Source organism: Condylura cristata, unplaced genomic scaffold, assembly GCF_000260355.1.
Source record: "Condylura cristata isolate star-nosed mole 26May11 unplaced genomic scaffold, ConCri1.0 scaffold00030, whole genome shotgun sequence".
NCBI lineage: Eukaryota > Metazoa > Chordata > Mammalia > Eulipotyphla > Talpidae > Condylura > Condylura cristata.
This window is the reverse complement of record NW_004567131.1, coordinates 6,287,987-6,298,822: the sequence shown is the minus strand read 5'-3', so window position 1 is coordinate 6,298,822 and position 10,836 is coordinate 6,287,987.

Sequence of the window (10,836 nt, the reverse complement as noted above, 5' to 3'; positions counted from 1 at the left end):
CAGACAAGATTAAGAGGAATGTGCAGAGATAATTACAAAGCTAAAGAAAATTACAAAGATTGGTTTTGTTAGAAGAAACACAATGAAAATCCTTTTTATCTGGTGACTCATTCAAAAATTTAATGATATAAATGTTTAAAATTACAAACTTACCATTAGTGTAGGCAAAGATGCAGCCAGTTCTTGAAAAATAATTGTAACAATATAGCCTGGATACTTGTGTCCCTAGAAACAACAGCCTCCAGGCAGCATATGGATCTTCAAACATCTTTAAAATATTTGGTAAATAAAAAGTGATACTTTCTTCCATGATCGGGGACTGAATCGGGTGGCTTCCCTCAGGATCTGTGGGCGTTTGAGAAAAATCGGAGAAATATCCACGAAGATTAAAAGCAGAGGAGGCAGCGGCAGCCAGAAGACTCCGGGGTTAATAACTTTGCGATGGCAAGCAGGCGTGCTCTGATTGGCTAGGAGGTCTGTGTCCCTACAGTCTGCACTATCCCCCGCTGCCCCCGCCTTCCGCAGCTCGGAAAAAAATGCAGTGTGTGTGCCATTTTACACTGGGCTTTTAAAAGCACAGCCACCCAAACGACAAAAGTCTAAGCACGCTATTAAGTGACACTGCAAAACAATAGCCCCACGACTGCCTGTTAGTGAAGGAAAATGCCCTTTTATATGCCTTAAGGAGCACGCATTTCTTTTCTGTGGGTTTTTACAGACTATATGCTTTTCTTAAGCAGATTGTTTATCACTTTTCAAACGTCAATATATAATTTGGATATAAATACGGCCATTTAAATATCTACAACAAAACATTTTTTATTTGACATCATTAAAGTATCTTAAAAAAAAAAAAAAGCCAGTCATCCTTGCACAAAAAATTCAGGACTCCTTTATCTCTAGCTTTACTTAAAAAAAAAGAAAAAAGAAAGAAAGAAAGAAAATTATGAAAACAAAAACAGAATTTGTTAGTCATGATTATTAGCATTTGTTCAAAAAGAGAAAAGTAAAAAAATGATTTTAGTGGTTCAATTAAAAGCAATCGGCTTACTTTTTTCTTCTTAAAAATGCTGTTTCAAAAACCTTTACTGACTGACAGAATTCTACCACACGCCTTATAAACAAAATGGCTGTGGTACTGAAATTTTTTGGATCCTCCCACTGTGCCTCCTCCTGGCCTCCAGGAAGTGGTAAAAATCCAAAATAAATACAGTACTAAAAGTACATTGTCCAATCTGAACTCTGGTGAAATCTTTGGTTGGGAAGTCTTAAAAATGTGCTGCTTTTATTAGTTAAAAAAAAGTGTTTTGAAAAGAACATCAATCACTAGAGATTTACTTGACTGTAATTTGAACTCCTGTTTTACATATTTATAAGGTCTTTCACCTATCTTGGCAGGCTTTCAAATTAAGTGGGCTGGGAAATTTAATGCTCAGTCTCTGGTTGTGAGCTGAGTCAGGTAAATTTGGTGATTGCAACTGGACTTTTCAATAAAAACGAAGTCTAAAACTTAAAAAATATGTTAAATGAATGACTGATTACTAACGTAAGTCACAAAATCAGCAATTTTTGAAATGTGTCAAATACTGCATATATGTTAATTGAACACATTCAGCATAACATTCTTTACCAAATACTCAGGAGTCTAGAATTGAACAGGGTTTAAAGAAATTGGGTGAAGAAAGAGCAGGGATTTGCCTATATTCTTGAAGATCTCCTTTATCCCCTGTATTTATCCCCCACCATACACACCCACTTGTTGGTCTGGTATCCCTATTCCAGATGTTTAATAAGTTCTTAGAGAGCTATGGTGAGCTGACTGTATAATTTACTGTTTAATCCAGGACATTTTAAGAATAAAAGGGATGTATTACTAATTATGGAATAACAGGAATAATTAAGAAATTCCCACAGTAAACCAGTAGATAGAAGTCACTATGTAGTCAGTGTAATCTCCTAAACTTTTGCCAGAGAGAGGTTACCTACAAGCTTGGGTTCTAGGTCAATTTAGATAGACCTGAGCTATATTCCTTCTGTGGGCTATATCTAGAAACTTTTGTTCTACTGTGAACTAAAAATGGACACAGGAAAACTTGGTCTCAGATATACCTAATGAAAACCCATGGCAAGAAAAATAAAGATGCATTGTATTTTGTAATTTCACTAGTGGTAATCTGTTAAGCGTAAATATCAGTGTCACTTATTTAATTATAATTAGGAAAACATCCTTAAGAAATCATCTAATGAGAGTAGAGTAAAATTCTTGTGAAATATTTAAGAATTTTCATTCTGAAAGAAAAAATTCACTAAATACCATTTTCTTTACCTGTCTTTTTATCACTCCAATCCTGTATTTTTCTTTCTCCATTCTTTTCATATTCATTATGTATGTAAAGATACATGCAACTATATGTAGAACTATATATACACATCTATATGCACACACATTTTAATTATCTCTAGATTAGAATATTCTATGTACTTTCTATAACATACATACATCTAATTATATGATTTACAGTGGGGAATATTTTCTTCAGAGATTGTTGAGACAATAATCATGATAAACATGATTGGATCAACTTTGTGGTGGTAAAGGTAAAATGTAGAGTAACAAGTTTTGAAAAAATTATTACTGAAAGACATAAACTAAATTCTCATATTGTTCAAGTAGTTCTAGAGAACTTAGAATGTGCTAGGCACTCTGCTTGATAATATATCTTCTCCCTCATGGAGCGCAAAGAGTAGTGGGGAGTAGATAAATATTCCCCACTGTAAATCATATAATTAGATGTATGTATGTTATAGAAAGTACATAGATTATTCTATTCTAGAGATAATTAAAATATGTGTGTGCATATAATGTGTATATATAGTTCTACATATAGTTGCATGTATGTTTACATACATAAATGGATATGCAAAGAATGGAAAAAGACAAATAATTTCAAATTACGTTAAATGCTATTAAAGAAATAAATAGAGTACAGCTTTAAAAAGCAAAAGGTAGAGAAACACAGATTAGGTGGTAAGAAGAGTTTTTCTAAGCTGGTTACAATGAAGCTAGACTTGAAGGATAAGAAGGAGTCAATCTTGACAAATACATGAGAAACAGAAAACCAAGAAAAGGTTACAAAACGTGCTCAGGGCTCTGAGGCAGAATGGAGCTTGGAGTATTCCGGAAAATGAGGCCAATGTCTGTGTAGCATATTGAGAAAAAGAAAATAACATCAAATAAGATTAAAAATGTAGTGATTTTTTGCAGAGAGTTGCAAGTTACAGAAAAGATTTCCATATCTAGGCAACTATATTCAAAGAGAAAATGGTTGGAATTTGATATTTTGAAGGTTTTAGTGATGATAAGATTCAGAGAAGTATGGTTAAGTGGAGAAAATAACTCCATAGTAAATTTGAATGTACATGGTTGCATCATAATGTATTATATTAAAAAAACCCCACATTTCATCTGCATAGCAATGGCCATTGATTATCTCTCTTCATAAATAAATGTGAAGGAGAAATAAACACCTAAGAACATAATATAATAGTGAAAAGGAAGAATTCAGGCAACAATTTGCTTCGGTTTTCTGCTTCTCTTTTAGTAGATAGATCTTTTAGTAATATAGACTTTGGTACTTTTTATTTAAAAAATAAAAGACACATTTCATATAAATTGAAAAAACTCTATAGGACTTAAGAAACAAATGAGGCAAACTATTATTCAAGATAGAATTTAACATAATTGCATGAAAAGTCATTCTCTTTTTGTAAGCATACCAAAAGCATATGTACTCATGAACAGAAATTTCATAGTAATAAAAATAGTAATAGTGGCCCTCCCTGGTGGCGCAGCGGGTTAAAGCACAGCACAAAAAAGCTAAAGCCACTTCCGCATGAGTTCGATCCCCGCCTGCCCCGAGGAGATCCATAGGGCCGCAAGCCTCTCTTTACCCCTCAGCAGTGTACCTCATTGATCTGTCTGTTCTGCTCCCCACCCTGTCTCTGGTGAAGTCTCTCGCCGCCCTTGAGCCTCTGGCCTGTACCCCAGCTCTGTATGTACAAATAAATAAATCTTAAAAAAAAAAAAAAACTATTTGTTTTATTTATTTATGCATGCAAGAGCTGGGCTGTAGGACAGAGGTAGGGGGGTGGAATAGAGGGTGAGGATTCACCAGAGCCAGAGTAGGGAGCAGAACAGGTAGAGTTACTGAAATACTCTGCTGAGGGGAGACTGGCGAGGTCTGTTGCCCATGTGGTTTAGCTACCTGGTGGAGAGTAGCTAATGCTGTAGTGGCTGCTGACAGCTTCATGGTGCTGAGACTGAACTCCTTGTGCCACAGGGAGGTCCCTAGAATTCAACTTGTAAAAATAATTTTCAAGTAATAATATGATAGCAACTCATAATCAAATGCAACATTTTCACTGTGAAATGTATACTAAATTGGGTAAATTCTAAGTAGCCCATAGCAGTTTTGCTCAGCTTTTGCCACCAAACATATACTACAGCTTATATGCTTAAAAAGAGCTTTCCGTTTTCAAAGACTTTGGGAAATGACAATTGTAGATAAGGAATTGTTCATGTAGTTTAAATTTTTTTTCTTAGTTTAAAACAAAGTTTATAACCTTAATAACAATTAACAAAGTTACAATTTAGAAATGACTAGATTATCATTTGTGGGCTGTTATTAAATTTCTTTTGTTATTTGTGTGGTGTCGGGCAAAGCCCTTCAAATTTTTTCCTTTATGATTTTCACCTTTAAGAAGAGTGAAACGTTAGGCTTTTAAATACAAACATTTGAAAGTTAGACTTCTATTCCAAATGTTTTAATACTGTGTTTAGCAGAGATTGTAAGTCTGTTTTCTCAGAAATCATTATCTATTGTGGGATGATTATAGATTGGACTTATCCATTCACAGTGAGGTGGCATTTTCAAGAAAGATCATTCACAGAAGCAGTCTGTGACCTTTGGTGTGATGGAGATTTCTCCCTGACTGACCAATATGTACTGTCCCTATTCTACTAATAAAATCTGATTTTACTTTGGATTTGCCACCCAGAACTGTTTACATGGTTTTAATCAGCGAGATCTCGGCCTATGCCATTTGGTGGCGATGTGGAGAGGTCCTAATGGGGTCGACTCCCTGGGTAGCGCCACTGGCTCGGCACCTCCTTCCTGCTTGGATTGCAGTCACCAGACCTGGGTGGAGTCTGGAATTATTTTGTGACAACCAAGGGGAGAGATCAAGGCTAAGAGTAGTTGAACAGAAAGAAGGAAGCTGAACAGAAGAAGAAAGCTCACCTTCATGCTCTCTAGATCTTTTTTTTTTAAACAGGAAATAGAAAACCATTTATTTGTTTAAAGCACTGTTCTAGGGTGTCTCTTTTTCATGGTTAAATGCAATTCTTAGTGCAATTAGTGTGAGTAATCCTCAAAGTATTTTCACTGTTACAATCAGCCACTTTAAATTGGTGTATAAATATACTGAGAAGGGAATAGGGTATTTATGGAATGAAAGAACTCTTCTGTCTTGACATGGATTATGGTTACACGAAAATGAGCTCTGTTTATATGTAAAAATTCATACATTGATTAGAGCCCTGAATATATTTTTTTATTATATGTGTGTAATTACTTAAGTAAAGAAAGCTATTTCAATAAATCCTGTTGAGTAGCAGGAAATGATAATTTGAATACACACATTGTAAAAGAACTAGAGACATATGCTCATCTAAAAAATTTCAGTGACCTTTATATTGTGAGCGCCTAAGACTACCACCCTGTCTCTTGTGGGGACTGCACTTGAGGGGAGATCAATATTGCACAAAAATGAGCAACAATGTAAGAAAAAAATAGCATTCTTATATTTATGTTTCCCTGAAGTCACTGCTTACTCAAGCGTTCTAGAACAACTTATTCCATCATTGTTCACTCTTAATATTCTTTTTCTTGTATTTTTATTTAACAGCCATATGCATACCTTCATCAAGAACAACCATCTTCATTTTATGAAACTAAAATTTAGGTGACCTCAGCTCTCCAACAAATTTCTTGTTCCTGTATGGCCTACTAGAATTCTAAGCTACATGGTAACTGACCTATTGTAGACCTGGTTGATGTGAAGTGGTTAAGCAGTAAAACTCTGGGCTGGAATTTCCTTGCAGTATGATATAGGAAGTATTATATTGAAAACACAACAATAGGGAGTTTTTTTTATCTAGTATTCAACATGAAAGTTATTCTTTTTTCTATTAAAAAAAAAAGCAGGACTATAGAGAACTCCTTCTCTTCTGTAAAATCCCTTCCCCTTACATACTAAATTATTCTTGCACACTAAAGGGTAATTATTGAAAAATTTAATCAGAGATCATAATTAAAATTTCAGCATTGTATGGATTTATGAGGTAAAAGAGGAACTGGAATACCTATAGCAATAGAAATGCAATTGGTAGACTCTTGCTTAAAGTATGAACTGTGAGCAATTACAGAAAGACAAGAATTTTCTGTAAGAGATTATTAAGACTTCCATACAAGGAAGACCATTTACTGTTATGGAACATGAATCATTACTGGGAAAAAAAGAAAGTCAGCAAATAACTCAACCCTATGATGACAAAGGAAGAGGAGTTTAATAGAAACAAATCATAAATAATTTCTCTAGCTATATCTCGTTAAGATTCTTATAATTCCCTAGTGTTGGGGGAGAGGGAGCTGATGTTAATGACAAATTTACACAGGTAGTATGGCATTTTTGCATTTTGTCAGTTATTCTTAACAAATCCCACTGCCTTTATATTATATTGCATTATTAAGAACCACTTTAAATACTGCTACAAATTAAATTTTAGCCCTCAACTGTCAATTGCAATAAAAATTCTGGTGCTAAGAATAGGTGGTACAGGGAAGCAGCTCTGCTTACAGAAATGTGCTTTTACAAAATTTATTCCTGGGTTAACACCCTGAACCACACACATGGGGAAGCAAGGAATCTTTTTAAATTTTGCTGGTAAGGTTACAGAGGATGTTTTTACAAAGCCAGATTGCCAGTGTGATGATTCACTTCAACTTTTTGACCAATGAAAAAAGCACTATTTGATATGTGTGTCACGTAAATATAGATATTTATAACCAACAGACTACTATTCAACGTTAAATATAGCTTTCAGATTTTCTTGTTGATAATAGTAAGTATAGACTAAGTTACCTTTATTCTTGTATATTATTTTCTTCTATTGTGCTTCTGGTTTTCCAAGATGATAAAAGTAGGTCACTTAAACCTATTATTAGTTATTTGGAAAATATGGAAATGTGTAATAGAGAATACACTAAATTTGTAGACTCCCTTTTCTACATCGCTAATGTTTTCCCTATACTTTTTGTTTTGGTAAACTCTCAGGATATGGAGTGATCCCTATTATATAACTGAACAAGTGTATATGGCAACAGTCACAAAAATAATTCTGACAAAGTGATTACATAATTAGCACATTTGTAACTTTTTGATCAATGGTAGAGTGTTTCACAGAGGCATTAGAAAACTGTCTCCCTTCAATAGTTCTAAATTACTTGTGAAATCACAAGTGTGGAAGAGCACAAGTGGAGACTACTTTAAATGAAATAATCAAGATTGCTTACTTTCTTCCTAATCTTTTACCAAGATCCTCTGAGCTGAATGAATGGAGTGAATGGGGCTGCATGGGAGGGAGTGAAAATTTTAAAAAAGGGCATGAAACTCTTGTAAACAAGAAAAGATAATCAATAGGCAAAAATGAAGGTATGGATTTTCTGGAGGATAATGGAGAACAGATACTAGAAAGGTGGAGGGAAGCATAAAATAATATGGGATGGTGCCAGAAAATTATATTAAAATCCAGGTCTTTTTCAAAAATGCAAAATAGAACTTTAGCAATTTACTAGAAAACCAGGTTGGACTATATATGAGAAATCAGGCAATATGGCCATTTTCGATAACTTTTAAGAAACAACAGCCTGGTGACAATCAACCACTTACTACCTATACACACATGCACATACATACACACGCACAATATATAGTTTATTTGTATGTATATGTATTCTAGTGTTCTAGAACAGCTTATTATGTTCTATATATCTCCTTTCTATATAGATATATTATTTAAAAAGGAAAGTTTATTAGGAAAAGGAGAAAAAACGAGAAAGAAACCAGATAGACACTGGCAAGTAGTTTTAGAATGATAGATTAAGAAAGAGGTGCTTGCAGAGACACATTTGATAGGAGAGCTGCCCACATACGTTCTTGATATTACTGTTTTAACTTTTGATTTTCCATTATTTACCTCTTAATGATTTTCACTAGCAAATGGAAATTCTGGGTTGGTTCTTTTTAACCTCACTGAAGGTTTGTTAAAGAGATTGTTTATCTAGGAGTCAGTTTAAATTGTTGATGACACCAAGATTGAGTTTCCTTCATCTGAGGAGTGATTTGGAGGTACTCCATTCTAGGCTCCAGCCATCACTTTCAGGAATGGTATTAAAGATGTGTGCTAGCAATTTTTTATTTTACGTTTGTTTTATTTTTAAGCCAAAACATGGCATGTTGAACTCCAATGACTTGACCTTTCTCTTGTGACTGTTACAATGTGCCCCATGTCACGATGGAAGTCTTAAAATGTACTTTGCACGTAACCATTCACATTTTCATATCACTTTGAGAGCATATATTTGCTATATATTTGGAAATCAATGCATCAAACCAATTCACAAACTATAATGTGAAGGATACTTAAATTGAAAGCAAAGCTAATTTCTTTTTAACTTTTTTTTAAACTAGAGGTAACATTGTTTTAGAATACTGTATAGCATGTCACCACATCATACGCATCACCAAGACATAAATAGCCTTCCACTGTGATTCTCCCCATCGTAACACCCCACCTTCCTCTCCTTGTCTTGTAACCTCAATTCCATACTCAGATTTCTTGAGTTTGTTTTGCTTCAATTTTGTCTGATCCTACTTTGTTTCTCTATTTTCCATCCATCAGTGAGACCACTGATGTTGTCTTTTAAATTCCTATTTAATTCACAGCATTATCCCTTCCAGTTTCATCCATGTTGTGGCAAGTTGAAAGATTTTATCTTTTTTAAAAATACCAACATATCATCATATTGTGTATATATACCATATTTTTCTAACAGACTCTTCTGACCTAGGGCATTAGGTTTGTCTAGTAAAAGTAGTGTTACCAAGAACAGAGGAGTATACATCAATGTATCTCTTCAAAATATTTTTTAAATTTCAGGTAGATCCCTAGTCATGGAATCACAGGATCACATGGTAGATCTATCTTTAATATTTTGAGAAAATTATACTGATTGGGGCTATACTTCCACTAACAGTGTATGAGTGTTCTCTTATCCACATCCTTGCCAACACTTGTTTCTGAACTTCTTGAAATTGGCCATTCTTTTTTTTTTAATTAGAATAGTTTATTTTATATCATTTTGTGCCTTCTTTCATCTCAGCTGTAATCCCTGTGGATTTCCCATCACCAGTTCACCCATGTGCCATCACCATAGTCCCGTGCACTCTCTCCCCCCCCCCCATTTTTGATTCAATTCCCCACTCCACCCCTGTAAAATGTCTCTGGTATATAGTTGTTATTATTATTATTTTTCCACCCTGGTCCTTTATGCTCCTGCTATGAGTGAAACCATCCTGTATTTTTCTTTTTCTTTCTGGCTTGAAATAGGCCATTCTTACAGGTGTAAGATGCTATTTCTTGTGGCTTTGATTTGAAGTTCCCTGATGATAAATGATGAAGAGAACTTTTTTATGGCCCTGTTGGCTATCTGTATGTTTTCTTGGAGAAGCTTACATTTAGTTCTTCTGCACATTTTTCAATGCTTTGTTGAATTGCATGAACTTTTTATATATTGGATATCAACCCTTTGTCAGATGTAGGATATGCAAATGTGTACTCCCATTCAGTTGGGTGGCTTTTAGTTTTAGTGTTGGTGTGCACAATTTTTTAGTTTAATGTAGTTCATTTTCATTAGTACTTACTTTTGATTCCCTTGCTTTTGGGGACAAGTCCACAAGACATCAGTGAAGCCAATATCATGGAGTGTTTTACCTATGTTTTCTTCTACATATTTTTTATGGTTTCAGGTCTTGCATACAATTCTTTAAACATTTTGATTTAATTTTTGTATGATGTATGAAATAGGGACCTAATTTCACTCCAATGCATATGACTGTCAAGTTTTTCTTACAACATTAGTTGTAGAGATTCATTCTCCTTTCTCCAATGTATACTCTTGGCTTTTTTGTTGTAGATAAACTGTCCATATAAGTGTGGGTTGATTTCTGAGATTCCTTTGGTATGTATGTCTGTTCCTGTTCCAGTATCATACTATACTGATTACTATAATTTTGTAGTATAGCTTGAAAGCTATAGTATAATTTGAAGAGTTACCACAATACTCCCTCTTTTTTTGTTAGAATAATTTTGGCTATTCAGAGTCTTTTTGTGGTTCCTTATGAATATCAGCAATGCTTATTCAATTTCCCTAAGGAGTGCAGTTGGGGCTTTGATAGGGATTGCATATAGGATTATATGGAATCTGTATATTTCTTAGGATAAGATGACCATTTTTTTTCCTTTTGGGATTTATAATTTTTTTGTTCTTTTTTTATTACAAAAGTTTATTTTTACATCATTTTGTACATTTTTTTTCCATCTCAATTGTAATTCCCGCGCGTTTCCCATCACCAAGTCACCCATGTGCCATCACCATAATCCCGTGCATTTCCCTCTCCCCACCCCGTTTTTGATCCCATTCCCCACTCCACCCC